Below are 23,935 nucleotides of genomic sequence, written 5' to 3'. Positions count from 1 at the left end.
GGTTTAAACTGAGACACGGTGCGTGATGAGGATTGCTCCAGAGCCTCCAGTTTGTGAGTGAGAGGCTGGGGGGCCGCCCTCCCATGCCCCAAATAATGTTTGCTCCGATTTCTTTTTTTTTTGTTGCACATACCAAATACCATCAGATTGTTGTCCTTGGTGTGAGTGTGTATCCGTGGTTCCCTGCAACCTGTGGTGCACATGATCAGTTGCATGGTTCTATGAATTCATTGTTCTTGCAAGCGGAGGCTACTAAGTGCTACTACTACAGGGCACATCTCACCGGGCCTTTGAAGCCTTGTCTAGATCTAAACACAAGTTTTAGCAGAACACTGCTAGATGGAGTTACCATATGATGATATAACAGGCAATATTAAATTGCCCAAGAAGGTGTGGAGCAATGGGGCCCATGCCAGTGGGGATAGCACTCTTAATCCCAGTGGAAATAGCTATGCTCAGAAAAGTGTGACAATGAATTGTAATACACAAAATTAGTTGCACTCCCACGCTTTAAAGAATATGCATCCGTAAACTCTCTTCTGTGTTAAACATTCAAAATGATACTGGAACTTTAAGGGAGCGATGCTCTTCAAGGATGGTGAGCTGTAGCTCTAGGCCAAATTTGTTGGCTGTTAGGGCTCAGTGCACTTTACCACCGCTAACCAGTGCAAAAGTACTTGTGCTCTTTCATTTAAACATGGTAAAATTGGCTTACACCGAATTGGAAAATGTTATTTACTTGTAAGTCCCTAAAAATGTGGTTCTACATGTACACAGGGACTGCTAATTAAATGCTGCTACTGTGCCTGCAACACTTATTGTGCCACCAATTTAAGTAGCCTATTTAAAAATGTGTCAAGGCCAGGGCCTACCATTGCTGTCTGGCTGTGCAGTTGTAAAAGGCCCATTTTGACCTGGCAAAAGGAACCTTTTGCCAGGCCTAAAAATGATTCCCTTTTACTGCGTATGTTACCAGGATGTCACCACTAGCTCAAACCCTGTCCATAAAGCAGGGTGCAGTATGCAGAGTGCAGTGTAATGGTTTGGCATATACTTTTAAATTTTTTATGTCACGGAAATTGGCAAGGGTCAATTGCTACCCTTGTTCTTTGTGTGATTGTAGTATTTTTCACAATCCCATGAGTGCTAACAGGCAACATTGATGGCAGCACCCACACTCTGAAAAGTGTTCCATTGCCACTGGCCTGGGTGCCTTTGTGTGAATTGTTCATGCTTTCTGGCCAGGGTGCCATGTGAGACATTGCCATGCTTTCTGGCTGCCTGGGTGCTTATGTGTGACGTTTCCATGCTTTCTGGCCTGGGTGCTTTTGTGTGACATTTCCATAGTTTCTGGCCTCTGTGCAGTAGGTGCTAGTTTTCAGATGCTTATGTGTGACATTTTCACAGTTTCTGCCCTCAGTGCCTAGGTGCTTATGTGTGACATTTCAACAGTTTCTGGCCTCAGTGGCCTGTGTGCTCTCTGAAAGAATGTCTATGGGTACATGGAGAACGCCCCCAAACTCCCATAGAAGTGGTTGTTCACTGTGCTTGCTTGCTACATACCATGTGAGGGCTGGTCTCACTTTTACTTTGTTCTCTCTTATTCACAACTCACGTCTATTTTTGGTGCTCTCTGAAAGCATGTCTATGGGTACATATGACTGGGTGGGTAACCTGGTGCTCTTTAAGGTCATCTACCATTTACTGTGCTTTGAAAGTTGATAGCATTGAATATGTTATGAAAAATGTGCTGTAAAATTCACCATTTTGGCCTGTCTTTTTCCAAAATCTTCGTGGGGGGAGAACCCCCCAAACCCCCTAGTAGTGGTTGGGCTCGCTCGCTACATGCCGGACGGGGGCTGGTCTGGCAAGATTTGCCAGGGCTGCTTTCAGGTCCCAGTCCGGCCCTGCGGAAAGTCAAACAAAACCCCTTTGCCATTTGCCCTCGCCGCCTTTCACTTTTGCACTTTCCACCACTAAGCCCAGCTGCGATGCAGCCTCCAGGCTGTGATAAAGATCTGTTGTTTTGCTTTATTCTCCCTTGCCTTCGGAGAAAACTTAACTGCTCCTTCACCTTCAGCAGGCTCCGTCCGAGCCCACCGTGAAAAGCATCCGTCCAGAAAAATGCTCAATTACCAATTTAGCGGGGGAAAGTCAGACAAAAAGCATGTTACTCGAGCCAAGGTACGCCGCCTCAGGACTCACAGAAACGAAAACGAAAACGTGGCTACGTGAAGGCGTGGAGCTCCGCAGCCATCGACCACAAGCAACTAGACCTTGATAAACGAAACCGATGCTGTGAGTTCTCTACAAAGGTCAAATAAGACATTGCACTGTGCTTCACACGGGGAATGACTAGTACAAGGCTACGTAGGTAGTACATGTAATATATAACTCTTTTTTTCAAACAGGTATGCAGGTGTGTATCATCTCTGAAACTTGAAATAGGCTTTATCAGCTGTGTTAGAATTAGATTAGCACTTGGAATTAGCAGAATGAGGGCAGGATTTGCTATACATGATTAACTGCAATAATGCTTATTATTTACACTTTTGGTAAATGTTGCTGCTGCCATTTTATTTCTTCAATGTAGTTAAATTCATACTATGTGCACTAGACTAGGATTTAAAATGTTTTGTTCATGTTCTAATGTTCTTGAGAGTGTTATTCCTTGATGAAAGAGCTTTGGGGTTGTGTGGGTTTTCGCTTATTATCCCTGTGGAATCTCATGTGATTGGTCATTACCTGTAATGCATCTTGTAGAGCTATATATTGATTCTAGCTGTTTCATCGACTATGCCTTTGGTGCCTGTTGGTCTAGAAAATCTATCTATGTGTGTCTAGAAAACCTAGAGAACCAATCAAGACAAATTTGCATACTGAATGATTTGAGATAGTATGGAAGTGCTACGGCACCTTGTTTGGGGCACACTAGTGGACTCCTACTTCATTTGGGAAATAGAAAGCATTTCTGGGCCTTACGTTCAACACGTTTTAAACCTGTTTCCTCCACAAAGTACAATTATGTAGAAACCACAAAAAAAGGAAAAATGAACTATCACTTAGATAAAAAAAAATATGCTGCAAAAAAAGTTCTCTTGTTTTACAACTCTACTTCTTCTGGAAAGCTGGAAAGTTGGTTATCTTATCTCTGGTTACTTTGTATTAATGTCATTCTGGGGAAAAAACATATACTGTCTTGCATATAACTTTTTTCCATTTTGTTAATAAAGTCCTGGCATTTACCAATATTTTAGATATTTGTTTTATTTGATTCATATATCGAGTTTTATATAACAAACCTAATAAGGGGGTATAGGAGCGCCTCACAGAAATAGTACAAAAGCAATTTCATAGAGAAATACTGAATACTAAGTTTCAATATTTCACAGCAGGCTACAGTAGAAAGTAGGATAGGAAGACCATATAGTCCGCATGCAGTTATGGGAGCATAGCCTCAATTATCAGGGTGTGCATATGGGGCAGGGAAAAGGAAAAAACTAAATACATTACGAGACCCTATAGTCACTTTTGTGCTGGTGCAGTGTCACTTTTTTGACACTCCTGCTTGGCTTTTCATGGCATTGTAATATGTGCCCTTCTATGCAGAACACTGCATGAAAGGGGCGTACCATGGGTGTTGCTGTGGGTGTTCCCACGCAACACTCATGGAATCTAAAACATTCCCAGATTTATGAGGAAACATAAACCTGGGAATGCATTATGCAGCTCACATAGAAGTAGGAAATCGCCTCCATTGATTTATTTTGTGCAGAAAGGTGTCCTTTCCTGCACAAAAACCATCATCCCGCACCGCAGGCACCCTTGGAACATGGCGCAAGGGTGCCTACATTGGTGCTGGGCTGTTTGTTTAGCACCAGCACAGAGGTCAGTAAAGGCATGCACCATATTCTTGTAAATACAGTGCAGTTCTGCACTTTTTTAATGATGCAACGCGGTGCAGTAAATTTGCTTGTGGCATTGCGCTACTCTAATTAAATGAGGCCCTTAGTGGCATAATAAATTGAAAAATACAACATACATAGTGACCATACAGAAAAAAAGAATACCTAGTGACTATATATATAAATACTAGGTAGTACCTATATCTAAAAGAAGAGTACAGAAGACATTTTAGAAATGAAGACAGAATAGTCCAGAGATAGTAAGTAAAAAGTACAAATATATATTGGAAGTATATCATAGAACATTACAATAGACAGTAGGATAAATGGGCATGATAGTTTGGAGGTCGATATGGTAGAGTGCTTGGGAGTAGGGAGCATGGAGTCACAGATTTTTACCTAGGTAGAGTAGTATAGAATCTTTGGCGGATGGGAGGAGGAGCATTGGCAAGGTAGATCATTTAGGTATTTATTGAGAAGTAGTTTACGTTTTTTAAGATAGTAGTATTAGTTAAGATATTTTTCTCAGTTCCTGACAGGAAAATTCACGAATTCCCCAAACCTCTAGAATCCTCACCATATGTAAAAAAAAGATACATATTTGGTGTGGATACTGTTTATGGAAAAAATGTATGGTGGTGTTAGCAAAATTTCCCAGACATCAAAAAAACGAGTTGGTACTAGGATGAAAATCCTCAGCCGATAAACAGTTAACTCGCTAATGCAGATTACTCCTTCACCCTTCTTCTCTCCCAGGAGAAGTCTAATCCCTCCCAAAAGGGCCTACTGTCAGGGGGAGACTTCAGGCCCGGACTGGCCAATGCGGGCACCGGGCAATCCCCTGGTGTGCCGCAAGGGTGGGGGCTGGGTTTTACATAGCTGCAAAATCAGCCCTGTAACAAAATCGGCGAAAAGCAGCCCTGGCAAAAAGCTCGGTCACCCTCCCACCCCCCTTGCACCCTCCTCTCCCGGGGGAGGGTGGGGAGTCGGCTGAGCACTTTGCCAGGACCGGTTTTCGTTCCCAGTCCGGCCCTGGGAGACTTTGATCTACCTGCTGGCCAGCAGAGTAGTTAACTTGGCCATTCAGAATAGTTCAAAGGCAGAATGTCATAAAGGGCTGCCCAAAAAACATGCTGCAACACCTGTGACTGTTAAAATATTTTTTTTTATTTGCTCATCTCATTTTTGGAGTGAGGAAAGTTTTTCTCACTTCTAAAACGGAATGCCAAATGGATACCGAAAAGTATGTACGCCTCAGTATGACAGACATTCAGTCACAAAACATTGAATGTTTACAGAAACCTCAAAAGAAGTGATAACTCATTCACAAAATGTAAAAATACGTTTGTTTAAGAGGACACAGTGGTCCAGGGGATAGACGCTAGTTCTACTCAGTCAGCTCTCCCATGTGTGCACAAGTCCACCCAATATTTATTTTTATTGTGAAGGGTGTAGTATGTCCTATAAGGAAAACTAAAGTGAAGAATAAAATCGCAAGGCGGCTAACTCTGGATTAGCATACACTACAAAGGCTGTTAACCTACAATGTTTTTTAAAGATTTCATGTATTTTTGATATTTAGATCTGCTCTACCATCAAACGAAGTTGCTGATTTTTCCTGCATGGTAGACCCTCATATAATTCATCATACTTTAAAGTATTCTCGAATATGTTATGTTATTTTTATTTCATAAGACACCTGTTTGCTGGCCTTCTTGATACCTGAAAGAAAAACTAATATTACTAATTAGAAAAAAAGAAACAGAACCCAGAACAGAGGCTAGAAAGATTTTAAAGATGTAAAAGCCAATAATTTTCTAAAACTCATGAAATACAGCTCAAGATATAGACCCAGGGGCAAATATTGCAGCTGTGATGATGGAAGAAAGATCAATCAATGTAAGTCATACCACACAAGAAAAGCTAAGTTGGAAGAGCTCATTTATTAGTTCATTTATCTGCCCCTTCTTTTCTTTCTTTCTTATCAATTTCCTTCTTTCTCCACTATACTGTCCTACTTTTCCATTCACCTTACTCATTTCTTCCATTTGGCTGTCCCCTGCTTTATCCCACCCTTTCTCCATCATGTCTGCAACACAGACTGGGATAACAGTAATTAAAAGCCACACTGCCCTAGGAGCTTTTGTCCTGCTTGCAACAAATAGTGATTGCCCCTACCGCTTCTGCTGACTTTCTTAGCCCCCTTTTTATTCTCTACTTCCTATTTACCCCTCTTCTTAGTATATGATTATTAAATAATACCAAGAGAAAATTTCAGTGTACAAAAAAGAATTGCTGCCAGGGTCCAAGCCCTCCAGGTTAATTCTCAGTGAGCGGTGCAATGAGTTTAGGAACGACATTTCCACAGAGCAGTCGAAGAACTTCAAGGGTGAGCTCTAAGCAGCAGTTGTCTGTGTTCAAATTTAGTTGCGAGCACACTGCAAATACCTGCTATTGGACGCTCTGACTCAACTCTTCAGTCCACCTTTGGGCCTGTAAAAGACTCAGAAGGATTGCTGTGCTGCTCTGTTGCACAAAAGACTGATATTCTGCTGCCCTGCTACTCTGCTGCCCTGCTGCCTGAGTGTGAAGAACTGGACCTCCATCTTGAACCCAGGACTACAAGATTGCCTCCAAGGGCTAGTTTGCGGGGCGCCTGATCAGAGTTTTTAGAGATAGAAAAGGCTCCAACCACCTTGAACCCCGCATCTGGATTCTGTCTGCTGTGAGTCTTGCCCCACAAGTGGTGCCAGCCAGTCCTGAACTCTTTGGAAGTTGGTTAGAATGTGCTCTGCCAGCTCAGTTGTAGCTCAAGCAAAACCAATGCAGCTGGACGCAGCGCCTTGCAACCTTTTTACTACTTTTCTTTTTAAAATAAATTTGATAGAAGGCAATTCTGTACAAAAAGAGAGGTCAAAGTTTAGCAACCGTAAATAAACTTGCTCTATCAAACTAAGTGTGACAGGGTGAGGGAGATTTTGCAAGTACCTCTTCATTTTACTTACATCTTAACTGACCCTCTTACATATTTTAAATATTGTTCACATTCCCAAATATCTGTTACCTTTTCCTCTCTTCCTGGGCACCTCTATGGTTCACCGCGGCTGTTAGTGTGCTGTTTGAGTGGATGGAGCAGCCTTTAAGGCCAATTTCCGAGATGTAGGCTGCCCCCTATTTGGGCAGCTGACGTTCTAGTCTTTTGCTCTTCTCACTCTAGGTTTCCGCTCCTCTATCCTACCAAAGGTCACAAAATCAATTTACAGTACACAGGAACATGTGACTCTAAAAACGTCATCTATGCGATCAAATGCCCGTGCGGCAAGACATACTTAGGACAAACTGAACGTAAAGTAAAAATTAGAATGACTGAGCATAAGAGCAACATACGAAATATGAACAACAAATCCGCTATAGCTATGTATTGGTTAGAAGCTAAGCATCATATCTCACAACTAAGATTTACAATACTTGAGATACTCCCACAACACTGTGACATGGATCCAGTAAAACATCGACTACAAGCCGAATTCTTTTGGATCAAAAAATTACATTCTCTGCAATCTACAGGAATGAATGACAGAATTGAACTTACATGTTTTCTATGACCAATAATGACTGTCTCACAGCTAAGGCATAACGGCCCTTCCTTCCCCCAACCACAGTTTGTATGAATTTACACACTATCCAGCCAGTGTTATTATCCTTCTTACATTGAATTTTATTATTTATTGTACAGTATGATAATACTCATTCACCTTTATTTCACAATATTATGGACGACTGTTTTATGTTATACATCATTCATTGTTTATGTCTCAGAATTTTACCATATTTTCTATGTATAATTTGACATATTAAGAATGTTGCTGGTAATCTCAATATATGGCTCCACACTTCTTGATATTTGATGGTTTTAACCCGACCACGCAATCCACATCATTAGGATTTCAACTCTTTTATTCCCTTTTCTAGCGAGTACATTCACATTTGACACGTGATCGGAACCCTATCCAATCACTGACTACGGTTTCGAGTCACCATGGCTACCGCCCGATTCAGCACACTAGAATCACTTCCCTTGTGCGATAACATTTTCTTTTTCAATATTATTATGGTTCCTTCAGGAACTTGCTTTCTACCGGATTTTGTATTTTATTTTTATTTTTACGTACCTTTTGGTACGTCACCACGTGACCGGTCTAACACACTATAAGCCTTGTTATTGGCTCCGTGATTATTCACGTGACCCGGACTTGAACAAACCGATTCCGCAGTTGAATGTAAGTTTGCTGCGCAGCTTACGTACCCGTTTTTTGAAACTTTGTTTTTAACTTCCCCGACACAATGTATTTGTGTTCTTTAGCCCCATTCAATGCACGCTATTCCTGTTCGCGTTCGAATATCCAATACTTGTTTTATAAATTGCATGTCATTTTCGTTTCCACTGGCTGGCCCGATTGATACGATATACTCCAGATATTTAATATCCTGTTAGCCTTATCAGCCTCAACTTATGGCTTTATAAGCAAGATCATACCATTATGTTAAAACACGCAATGTTTTTGTGTATTATTATTTAACATGTATATATGTACTTGTTTCTCTGCTAAATGTTAAGGTCCTGTTTGTTTTCTTATTATTTTCTTGACAGGCCCCTGATGAAGGGTTAGTTTTTCTTAACCCGAAATGCATTGGGCATAATACAAACTGCTGAATATTTTCATGAATGTAATGAATTTTTGGTAATACTAAAGAAACTTCAACAAAAAGAAATGAATTAATAAAAGAACATATGTAATTAATGAATACATCGGATACAGTTTCATGACTTTATGGAATGGAAAGATATTAATTAACATGAATGAGCGAGTGAAGAAACTTTTGTTTCATATGAAAGGAGCGCATCCTTAGTGGTTGGTAGACCACATTGTGAATTAATCAACGAGAAGGCACTGCCTGACAGAGTGCGACAAGTGCACAGAGTGCCACCAGGAATTGAATTCAACCAGTCAAAAAAAACTAGGTGTGCACGAAGATAACATTGTTGTGATCAATCTAAAATGGTGCTCATAAATATATATTTCTCTTCTGATGCCTATATCCTTCTTTTATTTTTTTAAACACTTTCAACAATTTAAAATTATAAACGGAGCTCCTCCGCTACAAAAACAAAGTCATCTTCCCCTGAAACGTACATACAAAGTTTTCATGCACATTAGAAATTCCTAAAATGGCTGACGTCACAGTTTATACGTGAGCTCCCTTTCTCAGAATTCCAAATCTTGCTTCGAGCCCTCACGCTCGCATGAAGCCTTCTGAAGTTATGTGCCATCAAATGGTAAGCGCTGACTTTTAAATCAAAACTAATCTTTTAATATTTTACTTTACTTGTAACCTATTTCAAAAGTTCCTGACTTATTCTTCTTAGACCTGCACCCGCTAAGGTACTATAAACATACATTTATGTCTACATATTTATTCTAATCCTAATCAAACAAGCAACATTATTATTAAAAAATCATTATATAATTATAAAACCCAGAAATCTACAAAGATTTAGCCCATGAATTGGACTGTTCCCTACTATTCAATACTTCATACACACAAACCTTCAAAAACACATGTAATAATTAAATAACCAAAGAGTACTTATATGCTCAGGAAGCAGCAAGCTAAAGAGGAAGCCAATGGCAGACATCTGGATCTTATTGGGCATTAGTGTTCTTTTCAATTGTTTTATGTTAAGGTTCTATTCTAAAGTTCTTTAAAGTGCTGCTCAGAAGTGGTGAATAAAAGTGTTATGCATAATGCTAGACTCCTGTCTTACCATAAACTCATAGTAAGTAGTCTGGAAGTGACTTGTCAGTCAGTGGGGTAGCATCCAATGACAAATCTTCATGTGATTCTGATAAACATGCCATGGTAGTTATGATGATCCCACACAAGCACAGTTGTAAGAAAGCCCAGCTAGCAGTACAAGTAGTTACAACACCGGGCACAGGAAGAGTATTCACTTAGCAGCCCTCCATTTTTGTTCAGCCACAAATACCCTCAATTCACTGCAGATACTGGACATAACGTCAATACTGCAAGTAGTTTGACTGGTGCCTACTTTTTATCTGTTTTGGATTGAGATTTTCCTTGGGGAAACTGTACAACAAACTGTAGAGTATTATGTCTTTTCCGTTCTGGGCATTCTCCAGCTTGACTTACATGTGGCAGTCAATTAAATAAAATGCTGAAGAATTATAATAAATATGATATACATTTAGTTCATATTATTATATTATTATGTTCTGGATTTGGATGGATAGGTATTTATAGAGCGCAAACGTTCGCTCCGGAGGGAGCATCATGGCGCTAATAAACCGAAGACCAAATCACAAAGAAGGTAGTGGGAAGTTAAATGGCTGCTTTGGTCCAGTCATCCGAGAGATTAAAAATCCACGTTTTGAGTTGTTTCCTAAACGGCATTTCAAGCGTCTGAAGTCTGAGATGCCTTGGCATGCTGTTCCAGGCTCTAATAGCCAGGGAACTAAGTGTTTTTCCGCCTTTAGACTTCAGGTTGAATTTGAAGGGGGCCATGAGATTTTCTTGCGAGGATCTGAGAGAGCGGCCCGGTGTGTAGTGGGGAAAGCGGCTTGACAAATATGCTGGACCGGATTTGTTGAAGGCTCGGAAAGCTACAATGAGAATTTTAAAGAGTATTCTTTTATGCAAGGGTAGCCAGTGTAAGGATTTAAGAGCAGAGGAGATTGAGGATTTGCGTGGGAGTTTAAGGACAAGGCGCGCAGCAGTGTGTAAGACACTTTGAAGTTTCAATCGGGTGGACTTTTTAGTCCCTGCCAGGAGGCCGTTACAGTAGTCCAATCGCGAGAGTATGAGGGCTACCGCGATGGTCTTTCTGGAGTCGAGCGGGAGGAAGTCAAAGAACTTTCTCAGGGACTTTATGATGCCGAAGCATTTACCTGCTACGTTCGTGGCGTGGGTGTCGAAAGAGAGATCGGAATCAAAAATAACTCCGAGGTTTCTGGCTGATGAAACTGTCTGAGGTGGCGCAGCAGAATTATCAGGCCACCACAGGGCGGGACAAAAAGAAGCGTTCTTACCAATGGGCAGGATCTCGGTTTTATTCGAGTTGCAGCGGAGATGGTTAGCGTCCATCCATTGAAAGACCGCTGTGAGACAGTGCTTAAGGTTGAGTTCGGCCCTGTTTGAATTGTCATCGATAGGGATGACAAGCTGGGTATCGTCGGCATAAGACGTAACGGTTATGCCGAACGATTCTATGAGGGTAAGCAGGGGGATGAGATATATATTAAAAAGGAGGGGACTTAGAATGGAGCCCTGAGGAACTCCACAAGAGACCATTTTTACTTTTGAATGAAAGGGGCCCAGTGTGACAGATTGAGCCCTGTCGCAGAGGAAGGAACAAATCCAGGCTAGGGCCGAGTTTGTAACGCCGATGTCCTTGAGTCTGTTAAGCAGAATGGAGTGGGAAATGGTATCGAATGCTGCCGTGAGGTCGAGAAGGATCAGGATGGCCTTCTTCCTTTGATCTTGGAGGATTTTGATGGTATCGGTCAGCTCGATCAGGGCGGTTTCGGTGGAATGTTTAGACCGGAAACCGGATTGTTGAGGGTGAAGGAGGTTGTGAGTGTCAAGAAAGGACTTGAGCTCCTTGTGGACTAATTGTTCAGTTATTTTGCCTAGTGCAGGTAGTAAGGTGATGGGACGGAGGTTAGTTAGGTCAGAGGGGGGTTTGTTTGCCTTCTTCATGAGAGGTTTAACCACCCCTTTTTTCCAGGAGAGGGGAACAGAGCCAGTTTTGAGGGAGAGGTTGACTAATTCATTAATGACAGGATTGACTTCGTCAATGATGATATGAAGAATCTTGGGAGGACACGGGTCAGAGGGGGAGCCAGATTTGCATGAAAGAATCGCTTCTCTGGTCTGAGTCAAGGTCACCGGGGCAAAGTGGTCGAGACTGTTAGCGATTGGGCAAGGTTGATTTAGATCCAAAGATGAGTACACAGGGGGGGAGGGGGGAAGTTTTTGAGTATGGAGGAGATTTTGTCATCAAAGTAGTCAGAAATCCTGTCACACAGCTCTTGGGAAGGGGGGATTTCTGGTTGAAGAGCTTTTGGTTTGGTGAAAGATTTTACTATGGAAAAGAGGGTTTTTTGTTTTTGACTGGCCTCTTTAATGGCTTTTACATAGTATGTTCTTTTTGCTGATTTGATTGCTGAAAGATAATTTTTCCTCTGTAGGATGTAGTAATTACGATCATCAGTGTCGTAAGATCTACGCCATTTGCGTTCAGCTTTTCTGCAGAGTAGGTGAACCGCTGTTAGATCAGGCGTATACCAGGGGGCATTAATTTTCAATTTTTTTAGGGTATTGCCTTTGTTATTCGGAGGGCATCGTTTTGAGATTTCATGCGAGAGCCAGTTGTTAAGACATACTGCATAGGTATCGATGTTACCAGAGAAGGAAGGGGTAGAGGTAGGAGAGAAAGGATGGGAACTGAAACTTTTCTCGACAATTTTCCAATTAATAGGGTGAATGGGTTGGCGAGTGCGTTTTATGCAGGTAGGCGGAGGAACGATTGAAATGTGGAAGGGGATCAAACAGTGGTCAGTCCAAATTTGGGGGATGGGGGACGAGGTGGTGATGGACGGGAAATTGGAACAGACGCCGTCCAAAGTGTGACCAAAAGAGTGGGTAGGCAATTTGACGGATTGTTGCAGATTAAAGATATCTAGTGTCTGCAGAAAATTTCTGGTAAGGGGGTCGGAAGATTTTTCGAGATGTAGGTTGAAGTCACCCAAAAGGGTGAAATGGGGGTAGCGAAGTAAGAAGTGTCCGAGGGCTTCGTGAAGGGAGTCAAGGAACTTCGCGGCATTGCTGGGAGGGCGGTAGATCAAACCCCCGGAGAAGGAATGGGTTTGATTAAGTTTAATGGAGAAACCTAGCCCCTCTGTATCCGTGAGAGGGTCGAGGCAGAAGGTGTGGCAGCTAAAGGAGTTCCTCAGGATGAATGCAACGCCTCCTCCTCTCCCTTTCTGTCTGTCCTGTCTGTGAAAGGAGTACCCAGGGGGAAGGGCAATGGCTATGTCTGGGTTACTGTCTTCAGTAAGCCAGGTCTCGGTGATAAAGAGACAGTCTAGGTCATGGTCAATGATAAGGTCGTGGATGTCCTGACTATGTTTGCACAGTGACCTAGCATTTACCAGACCGCCTGTAAAGTGCGGACTGTTGGGGGAGGTTGGCTGTTTGGAGGCGAGGTTAAGAGTCCAACGACACTTGTTACAGCTGGTGGAGCCGAATACATTAACAAGATCAAGCTTACAGGGGCAGTCAGATCTACCTTGGAGTTTGAGGAGGACGTTGGGAGCGTACCTGATGGCTGGAGAAATTTGGACAGGGGTTCCTGCGCCTGGCGCGGTCTTGGCGCGGACGGGCGCAGACGGGTTTGCCTTAGGTGCGCCTTCGGCGCGCAAACGGCGCTCCCGCTGCGCTCGTCCGCTGCGCGTTCTATGCATGCACATTTGTAGAAAGAGGAATGGGGCGTGGCCTAAAAAGGGGGCGGAGTCTGCGCGCACGCCGCTGGTGATGGCGGCTGCTGGCAGAGAGCAAAGAGGGGCGCGACCAGCTAGAAATCAGCTGTGCGCACGGTGAGTGTGAGCGCTAATTAGTGCCTTGTTCTATTTAAAAACACATAGGATTAGTGACACCACACAGAGCAACAAAAGAGGGAAAATGAGCAAATTTTAAAATAATAGAGTACCTCCAGCTCCCGGCTTCCGCCTCAGGACTGGGTCGAAGGTTTACTGGCCGCCGCTTGTAGTCAGCGGTTTAAGTATGCCGATCGGGGGGCGTGGCCTAAAAAGGGGGCAGAGTCTGCGCGCACGCCGCTGGTGATGGCGGCTGCTGGCAGAGAGCAAAGAGGGGCGCGACCAGCTAGAAATCAGCTGTGCGCACGGTGAGTGTGAGCGCTAATTAGTGCCTTGTTCTATTTAAAAACACATAGGATTAGTGACACCACACAGAGCAACAAAAGAGGGAAAATGAGCAAATTTTAAAATAATAGAGTACCTCCAGCTCCCAGCTTCCGCCTCAGGACTGGGTCGAAGGTTTACTGGCCGCCGCTTGTAGTCAGCGGTTTAAGTATGCCGATCGGGGGGCGTGGCCTAAAAAGGGGGCGGAGTCTGCGCGCACGCCGCTGGTGATGGCGGCTGCTGGCAGAGAGCAAAGAGGGGCGCGACCAGCTAGAAATCAGCTGTGCGCACGGTGAGTGTGAGCGCTAATTAGTGCCTTGTTCTATTTAAAAACACATAGGATTAGTGACACCACACAGAGCAACAAAAGAGGGAAAATGAGCAAAGTTTAAAATAATAGAGTACCTCCAGCTCCCGGCTTCCTGCAATATGATTGTCAAGTTTACGTGAATATATTTGCAGTGGTTCATCTAAGCACTGACTACTTGAATTTACATTAGCTTGATGAGTTTCTAAAAGGTTGACAAGTTCTCGTTCATTGCTGTTATTTCAAAGAATACAGTGACATTGACTGAAAATTACTGAAATGCATCAGTCCACTTGCTAGTAATTGTTCCTGATAACTGTTTCTAAAATCTTAACCCTTAACATTTGCTCACTGACTTATCAGTGCAGCCAGCCTCATAAGATGAGAATGGCAAACCTTGCTATTTCATCAATCATAGAACTCAGCCAGTCACAAACCTTTATTTTGCATCAATAAAAATGCATAAAAGTACATAAAACAAATAATACGGCCATTTGATGCAAAATTCTAATTTGCAAAGAACCTTACATAATTCATGAATTTATGATTAAATAAAATACTTAATAAACCCATAACTTTAGACTCAGCATATATACAATATTTAGATGATACCACAGGCTGTTCCACTTTCAATCCCTCAATTCATTCATCTATATGAAAACTCATAAAATACTCATATTTGCTAATTATTATAGCACCTAATAAGTACAAATTTAAAGCCAGGTAAAAACACAATTTAAATCATAATTCTATATTACTAAAATGCATGCATAAATCAGGAATTCATGGTTTTTAAAAAAATAGTCAAAATCCATTACTTTTAAGTCTTTCCATACTGAATTTAAACTGTCTCAAAACCTACCCCATAAATGCCATCATTAAATTAAGCTATATAAATCTCATATAGTGCAGATATGTATTAAATATTACAAACACATGTTCCACGTGGGTGCCTCTAAGTCTGCTTACCAGCCAATAAATCAAGATCAAATCAATGGGGATACATGTTGGCTTATCAGAACTGCCCAGAGAAAAGATGCAAGCGTAAAACATTCGGATTTTCCATTTTGAATAAAATGTAGAGCTGGTAAACACTGTCTAAACTCATATTTATGTAATAAACAGAGTACTTTTTTCTCTGCTGGCTATGCAGGGGACAAAAAATAGAATATGCAAATTTGACTTCTAGACTTTTCATTACTAGGGTAAGGCGACAACTGATTCAGTTATTGGGAATTTGCAGAGTAACCCACCAAGAATGAATGAAATGGAATTTAAACTACACCTTGATAAACAAAATCAATGATGTGAGTCTCTACAAAGGTCAAATAAGAAATTGCACTGTGCTTCACACGGGGAATGACTGGTACAAGCATACGTAGTACATGTAATATAGAACTCTTTTTTTCAAACCGGCATGCAGGTGTGTATCATCTCTGAAACTTGAAATAGGTTTTATCAGCTGCGGTAGAATTAGATTAGCACTTGGATTTAGCAGAATGAGGGCAGGATTTGCTATACATTATTAACTGCAATAATGCTTATTACTTACACTTTTGGTAAATGTTGCTGCTGCCATTTTATTTCTTCAATGTAGTTAAATTCATACTATGTGCACGAGACTAGGATTTAAAATGTTTCGTTCATGTTCTAATGTTCTCAAGAGTGTTATTCCTTGATGAAAGAGTGTTGAGGTTGTGTGGGTTTTCACTTATTATCCCTGTGGAATCTCATGTGATTGGTAATTACCTGTAATGCCTCTTGTAGAGCTATATATTGATTCTAGCTGTTTCATTGACTATGCCATTTGTGCCTGGTGGTCTAGAAAATATATCTATGTGTGTCTAGAAAATCTAGAGAACAAATCAAGACAAATTTGCGTGCTGAATGATTTGAGAAAGAATGGAAGTGCTATGGCACCTCGTTTGGGGCACACTAGTGGACTCCTACTTCATTTGGGAAATAGAAAGCATTTCTGTGTCTTACGTTCAACATGTTGTAAACCTGTTTCCGCCACAAAGTGCAATTATGTGGAAACCACAAAAATAGGAAAAATGGACTATAACTTAGAAAAAAAGAAATATGCTGTAAAAAGAGTTCTCTTGTTTCACAACTCTACTTCTTCTGGAAAGCTGGAAAGTTGGTTATCTTATCACTGGTTACTTTGTATTAATGTCATTCTGGGGAAAAACATATACTGTCTTGTATATCACTTTTTTCCATTTTGTTAATAAAGTCCTGGCATTTAGCAATATTTTAGATATTTGTTTTATTTGATTCATATATCGAGTTTTATATAACAAACCTAATAAGGGGGTATCGGAGCGCTTCACAGAAATAGTACAAAAGCAATTTCATAGAGGAATACTGAATACTAAGTTTCAATATTTCACAGCAGACTACAGTAGAAAGTAGGATAGGAAGACCATATAGTCCGTATGCAGTTATGGGAGCACAGCATCAATTATGAGGGTGTGCATATGGGGCAGGGAATAGGAAAAAATAAATACATTACGAGGCCCTACCGTCACTTTTGTGCTGGTGCAGTGTCACTTTTTTTACACTCCTGCTTGGCTTTTCATGGCCTTGTAATATGTGCCCTTCCATGCAGAACACTGCATGAAAGAAGCGTACCATGGGTGTTGCTGTGGGTGTTCCCACGCACTACTCATGGAATCTAAAACATTCCCAGATTTATGAGGAAACATAAACCTGGGAATGCATTATGCAGCTCACATAGAAGTAGGAAATCGCCTCCATTGATTTATTTTGTGCAGAAAGGTGTCCTTTCCTGCACAAAAACCATCATCCCGCACAGCAGGCACCCTTGGAACATGGCACAAGGGTGCCTACATTGGTGCTGGGCTGTTTGTTTAGCACCAGCACAGCGGTCAGTAAAGGAATGCACCATATTCGTGTAAATACAGTGCAGTTCTGCACTTTTTTAATGATGCAACGCGGTGCAGTAAATTTGCTTGTGGCATTGCGCTACTCTAATTAAATGAGGCCCTTAGTGGCATAATACATTGAAAAATACATACATAGTGACCATACAGAAAAAAAAGAATACCTAGTGACTATATATATAAAAAATAGGTAGTACCTATATCTAAAAGAAGAGTACAGAAGACATTTTAGAAATGAAGACAGAATAGTCCAGAGATAGTAAGTAAAAAGTACAAATATATATTGGAAGTATATCATAGAACATTACAATAGACAGTAGGATAAATGGCCATGATAGTTTGGAGGTCGATATGGTAGAGTGCTTGGGAGTAGGGAGCATGGAGTCACAGATTTTTACCTAGGTAGAGGAGTATAGAATCTTTGGCGGATGGGAGGAGGAGCATTGGCAAGGTAGATCATTTAGGTATTTATTGAGAAGTAGTTTACGTTTTTTAAGATAGTAGTATTAGTTAAGATATTTTTCTCAGTTCCTGACAGGAAAATTCACGAATTCCCCAAACCTCTAGAATCCTCACCATATGTAAAAAAAAGATACATATTTGGTGTGGATACTGTTTATGGAAAAAATGTATGGTGGTGTTAGCAAAATTTCCCAGACATCAAAAAAACGAGTTGGTACTAGGATGATAATCCTCAGCCGATAAACAGTTAACTCGCTAATGCAGATTACTACTTCACCCTTCTTCTCTCCCAGGAGAAGTCAAATCCCTCCCAAACGGGCCTACTGTCAGGGGGAGACTACAGGCCCGGACTGGCCGATGCGGGCACCGGGCAATCCCCTGGTGGGCCGCAAGGGTGGGGGCTGGGTTTTACATAGCTGCAAAATCAGCCCTGTAACAAAATCGGCGAAAAGCAGCCCTGGCAAAAAGCTCGGTCACCCTCCCACCCCCCTCGCACCCTCCTCTCCCGGGGGGAGGGTGGGGAGTCGGCTGAGCACTTTGCCAGGACCGGTTTTCGTTCCCAGTCCGGCCCTGGGAGACTTTGATCTACCTGCTGGCCAGCAGAGTAGTTAACTTGGCCATTCAGAATAGTTCAAAGGCAGAATGTCATAAAGGGCTGCCCAAAAAACATGCTGCAACACCTGTGACTGTAAAAATATTTTTTTTTATTTGCTCATCTCATTTTTGGAGTGAGGAAAGTTTTTCTCACTTCTAAAACGGAATGCCAAATGGATACCGAATAGTATGTACGCCTCAGTATGACAGACATTCAGTCACAAAACATTGAATGTTTACAGAAACCTCAAAAGAAGTGATAACTCATTCACAAAATGTAAAAATACGTTTGTTTAAGAGGACACAGTGGTCCAGGGGATAGACGCTAGTTCTACTCAGTCAGCTCTCCCATGTGTGCACAAGTCCACCCAATATCTATTTTTATTGTGAAGGGTGTAGTATGTCCTATAAGGAAAACTAAAGTGCAGAATAAAATCGCAAGGCGGCTAACTCTGGATTAGCATACACTACAAAGGCTGTTAACCTACAATTTTTTTAAAGATTTCATGTATTTTTGATATTTAGATCTGCTCTACCATCAAACGAAGTTGCTGATTTTTCCTGCATGGTAGACCCTCATATAATTCATCATACTTTAAAGTATTCTCGAATATGTTATGTTATTTTTATTTCATAAGACACCTGTTTGCTGGCCTTCCTGATACCTGAAAGAAAAACTAATATTACTAATTAGAAAAAAAGAAACAGAACCCAGAACAGAGGCTAGAAAGATTTTAAAGATGTAAAAGCCAATAATTTTCTAAAACTCATGAAATACAGCTCAAGATATAGACCAAGGGGCAAATATTGCAGCTGTGATGATGGAAGAAAGATCAATCAATGTAAGTCATACCACACAAGAAAAGCTAAGTTGGAAGAGCTCATTTATTAGTTCATTTATCTGCCCCTTCTTTTCTTTCGTTCTTATCAATTTCCTTCTTTCTCCACTATACTGTCCTACTTTTCCATTCACCTTACTCATTTCTTCCCTTTGGCTGTCCCCTGCTTTATCCCACCCTTTCTCCATCATGTCTGCAACACTGACTGGGATAACAGTAATTAAAAGCCACACTGCCCTAGGAGCTTTTGTCCTGCTTGCAACAAATAGTGATTGCCCCTACCGCTTCTGCTGACTTTCTTAGCCCCCTTTTTATTCTCTACTTCCTATTTACCCCTCTTCTTAGTATATGATTATTAAATAATACCAAGAGAAAATTCCAGTGTACAAAAAAGAATTGCTGCCAGCGTCCAAGCCCTCCAGGTTAATTCTCAGTGAGCGGTGCAATGAGTTTAGGAACGACATTTCCACAGAGCAGTCGAAGAACTTCAAGGGTGAGCTCTAAGCAGCAGTTATCTGTGTTCAAATTTAGTTGCGAGCACACTGCAAATACCTGCTATTGAACGATCTTACTCAACTCTTCAGTACACCTTTGGGCCTGTAAAATACTCAGAAGGATTGCTGTGCTGCTCTGTTGCACAAAGGACTGATATTCTGCTGCCCTGCTACTCTGCTGCCCTGCTGCCTGAGTGAGAAGAACTGGACCTCCATCTTGAACCCAGGACTACAAGATTGCCTCCAAGGGCTAGTTTGCGGGGCGCCTGATCAGAGTTTGAGAGATAGAAAAGGCCACAACCACCTTGAACCCCGCATCTGGATTCTGTCTGCTGTGAGTCTTGCCCCACAAGTGGTGCCAGCCAGTCCTGAACTCTTTGGAAGTTGGTTAGAATGTGCTCTGCCACCTCCACTCCCACTCGGATGCTGGCCTGAGGTACCGACGGACAGAGCGGGGCCTCATTCTCCCGAGCGGGTGCCGGGTGAGGTGAGGTTGCTTCCCACACAATGCTGGGAAAAGGACAATTCATTTAGAGTCTCCTCCAGCTAATATTGGGGCTCCAAAATACTGGTAGGATTACTTTTTTCATTCAGAATTGCCGTTTCATTTATTGCAGTTGCATCTTTTTCATATCTGGTCCTGACGAAAGCTGGATAATGTCTTTTTACAGCTGAAACATGTTGACCACACTGCTTAGCGTCTTACTGTAGTTATAATCTCAGACTACAAAGCGCTTGTTCTTAACCACGACACCAGAGCAGTATCCAATAAACATATTTTCTTCTCTTGTAGTTGTTTTTAACATTTCTTTTTTCTTGTTCACTTTATTCTGAGCACTGCACATCCATTAGCACCACTCTGAAATACACTGTGGCTTGAAGGTTATCACAGTTTTCCGATCTCTGCACCATCTTTGATGGGGTGGGTGAGATTTGGAATACACTATCCACTTCCCACATGACGATGCCTCCGCCACGTTTGGTGGGCTGATGGGAATTTTTCAGCCTAGTGTTATTTCTGTTCCACTTATTGTATCCACAACAACACACATTGCTTTTCTGACTATGTGCCTCCCTGTTTTGTATTGATGGCTTGCCTAGGGTTGTGAGGTTCTATGGTCATTAAACCAACCCATACTGACCCCCTTCAAAAAATTTATATTTTGCTAGTTTGCGGGGCGCCTGATCAGAGTTTGAGAGATAGAAAAGGCTACAACCACCTTGAACCCCGCATCTGGATTCTGTCTGCTGTGAGTCTTGCCCCACAAGTGGTGCCAGCCAGTCCTGAACTCTTTGGAAGTTGGTTAGAATGTGCTCTGCCAGCTCAGTTGTAGTTCAAGCAAAACCAATGCAGCGGGACGCAGCGCCTTGCAACCTTTTTACTACTTTTCTTTTTAAAATAAATTTGATAGAAGGCAATTCTGTACAAAAAGAGAGGTCAAAGTTTAGCAACCGTAAATAAACTTGCTCTATCAAACTAAGTGTGACAGGGTGAGGGAGCTTTTGCAAGTACCTCTTCATTTTACTTACATCTTAACTGACCCTCTTACATATTTTAAATATTGTTCACATTCCCAAATATCTGTTACCTTTTCCTCTCTTCCTGGGCACCTCTATGGTTCACCGCGGCTGTTAGTGTGCTGTTTGAGTGGATGGAGCAGCCTTTAAGGCCAATTTCCGAGATGTAGGCTGCCCCCTATTTGGGCAGCTGATGTTCTAGTCTTTTGCTCTCCTCACTCTAGGTTTCCGCTCCTCTATCCTACCAAAGGTCACAAAATCAATTTACAGTACACAGGAACATGTGACTCTAAAAACGTCATCTATGCGATCAAATGCCCGTGCGGCAAGACATACGTAGGACAAACTGAACGTAAAGTAAAAATTAGAATGACTGAGCATAAGAGCAACATACGAAATATGAACAACAAACCCGCTATAGCTATGCATTGGTTAGTAGCTAAGCATCATATCTCACAACTAAGATTTACAATACTTGAGATACTCCCACAACACTGTGACATGGATCCAGTAAAACATCGACTACAAGCCGAATTCTTCTGGATCAAAAAATTGCATTCTCTGCAATCTACAGGAATGAATGACAGAATTGAACTTACATGTTTTCTATGACCAATAATGACTGTCTCACAGCTAAGGCATAACGGCCCTTCCTTCCCCCAACCGCAGTTTGTATGAATTTACACACAATCCAGCCAGTGTTATTATCCTTCTTACATTGAATTTTATTATTTATTGTACAGTATGATAATACTCATTCACCTTTATTTCACAATATTATGGACGACTGTTTTATGTTATACATCATTCATTGTTTATGTTTCAGAATTTTACCATATTTTCTATGTATAATTTGACATATTAAGAATGTTGCTGGTAATCTCAATATATGGCTCCACACTTCTTGATATTTGATGGTTTTAACCCGACCACGCAATCCACATCATTAGGATTTCAACTCTTTTATTCCCTTTTCTAGCGAGTACATTCACATTTGACACGTGATCGGAACCCTATCCAATCACTGACTACGGTTTTGAGTCACCATGGCTACCGCCCGATTCGGCACACTAGAATCACTTCCCTTGTGCGATAACATTTTCTTTTTCAATATTATTATGGTTCCTTCAGGAACTAGCTTTCTACCGGATTTTGTATTTTATTTTTATTTTTACGTACCTTTTGGTACGTCACCACGTGACCGGTCTAACACACTATAAGCCTTGTTATTGGCTCCGTGATTATTCACGTGACCCAGACTTGAACAAACCGATTCCGCAGTTGAATGTAAGTTTGCTGCTCAGCTTACGTACCCGTTTTTTGAAACTTTGTTTTTAACTTCCCCGACACGATGTATTTGTGTTCTTTAGCCCCATTCAATGCACGCTATTCCTGTTCGCGTTCGAATATCCAATACTCGTTTTATAAATTGCATGTCATTTTCGTTTCCACTGGCTGGCCCGATTGATACGATATACTCCAGATATTTAATATCCTGTTAGCCTTATCAGCCTCAACTTATGGCTTCATAAGCAAGATCATACCATTATGTTAAAACACGCAATGTTTTTGTGTATTATTATTTAACATGTATATATGTACTTGTTTCTCTGCTAAATGTTAAGGTCCTGTTTGTTTTCTTATTATTTTCTAGACAGGCCCCTGATGAAGGGTTAGTTTTTCTTAACCCGAAATGCATTGGGCATAATACAAACTGCTGAATATTTTTATGAATGTAATGAATTTTTGGTAATACTAAAGAAACTTCAACAAAAAGAAATGAATTAATAAAAGAACATATGTAATTAATGAATACATCGGATACAGTTTCATGACTTTATGGAATGGAAAGATATTAATTAACATGAATGAGCGAGTGAAGAAACTCTTTTGTTTCATATGAAAGGAGCGCATCCTTAGTGGTTGGTAGACCACATTGTGAATTAATCAACGAGAAGGCACTGCCTGACAGAGTGCGACAAGGATAGCGCCACCAGGAATTGAATTCAACCAGTCAAAAAAAAATAGGTGTGCACGAAGATAACATTGTTGTGATCAATCTAAATGGTGCTCATAAATATATATTTCTCTTCTGATGCCTATATCCTTCTTTTTTTTTTTTAACACTTTCAACAATTTAAAATTATAAACGGAGCTCCTCCGCTACAAAAACAAAGTCATCTTCCCCTGAAACGTACATACAAAGTTTTCATGCACATTAGAAATTCCTAAAATGGCTGACGTCACAGTTTATACGTGAGCTCCCTTTCTCAGAGTTCCAAATCTTGCTTCGAGCCCTCACGCTCGCATGAAGCCTTCTGAAGTTATGTGCCATCAAATGGTAAGCGCTGACTTTTAAATCAAAACTAATCTTTTATTATTTTACTTTACTTGTAACCTATTTCAAAAGTTCCTGACTTATTCTTCTTAGACCTGCACCCGCTAAGGTACTATAAACATACATTTATGTCTACATATTTATTCTAATCCTAACCAAACAAGCAACATTATTATTAAAAAATCATTATATAATTATAAAACCCAGAAATCTACAAAGATTTAGCCCATGAATTGGACTGTTCCCTACTATTCAATACTTCATACACACAAACCTTCAAAAACATATGTAATAATTAAATAACAAAAGAATACTTATGTGCTCAGGAAGCAGCAAGCTAAAGAGGAAGCCAATGGCAGACGTTTGGATCTTATTGGGCATTAGTGTTCTTTTCAATTGTTTTATGTTAAGGTTCTATTCTAAAGTTCTTTAAAGTGCTGCTCAGAAGTGGTGAATAAAAGTGTTATGCATAATGCTAGACTCCTGTCTTACCATAAACTCATAGTAAGTAGTCTGGAAGTGACTTGTCAGTCAGTGGGGTAGCATCCAATGACAAATCTTCATGTGATTC

This window comes from Lissotriton helveticus, chromosome 3_2 (assembly GCF_964261635.1).
Source record: "Lissotriton helveticus chromosome 3_2, aLisHel1.1, whole genome shotgun sequence".
Lineage (NCBI taxonomy): Eukaryota > Metazoa > Chordata > Amphibia > Caudata > Salamandridae > Lissotriton > Lissotriton helveticus.
The sequence above is the reverse complement of the archived record's forward strand: the minus strand, read 5'-3'. Positions refer to the sequence as shown.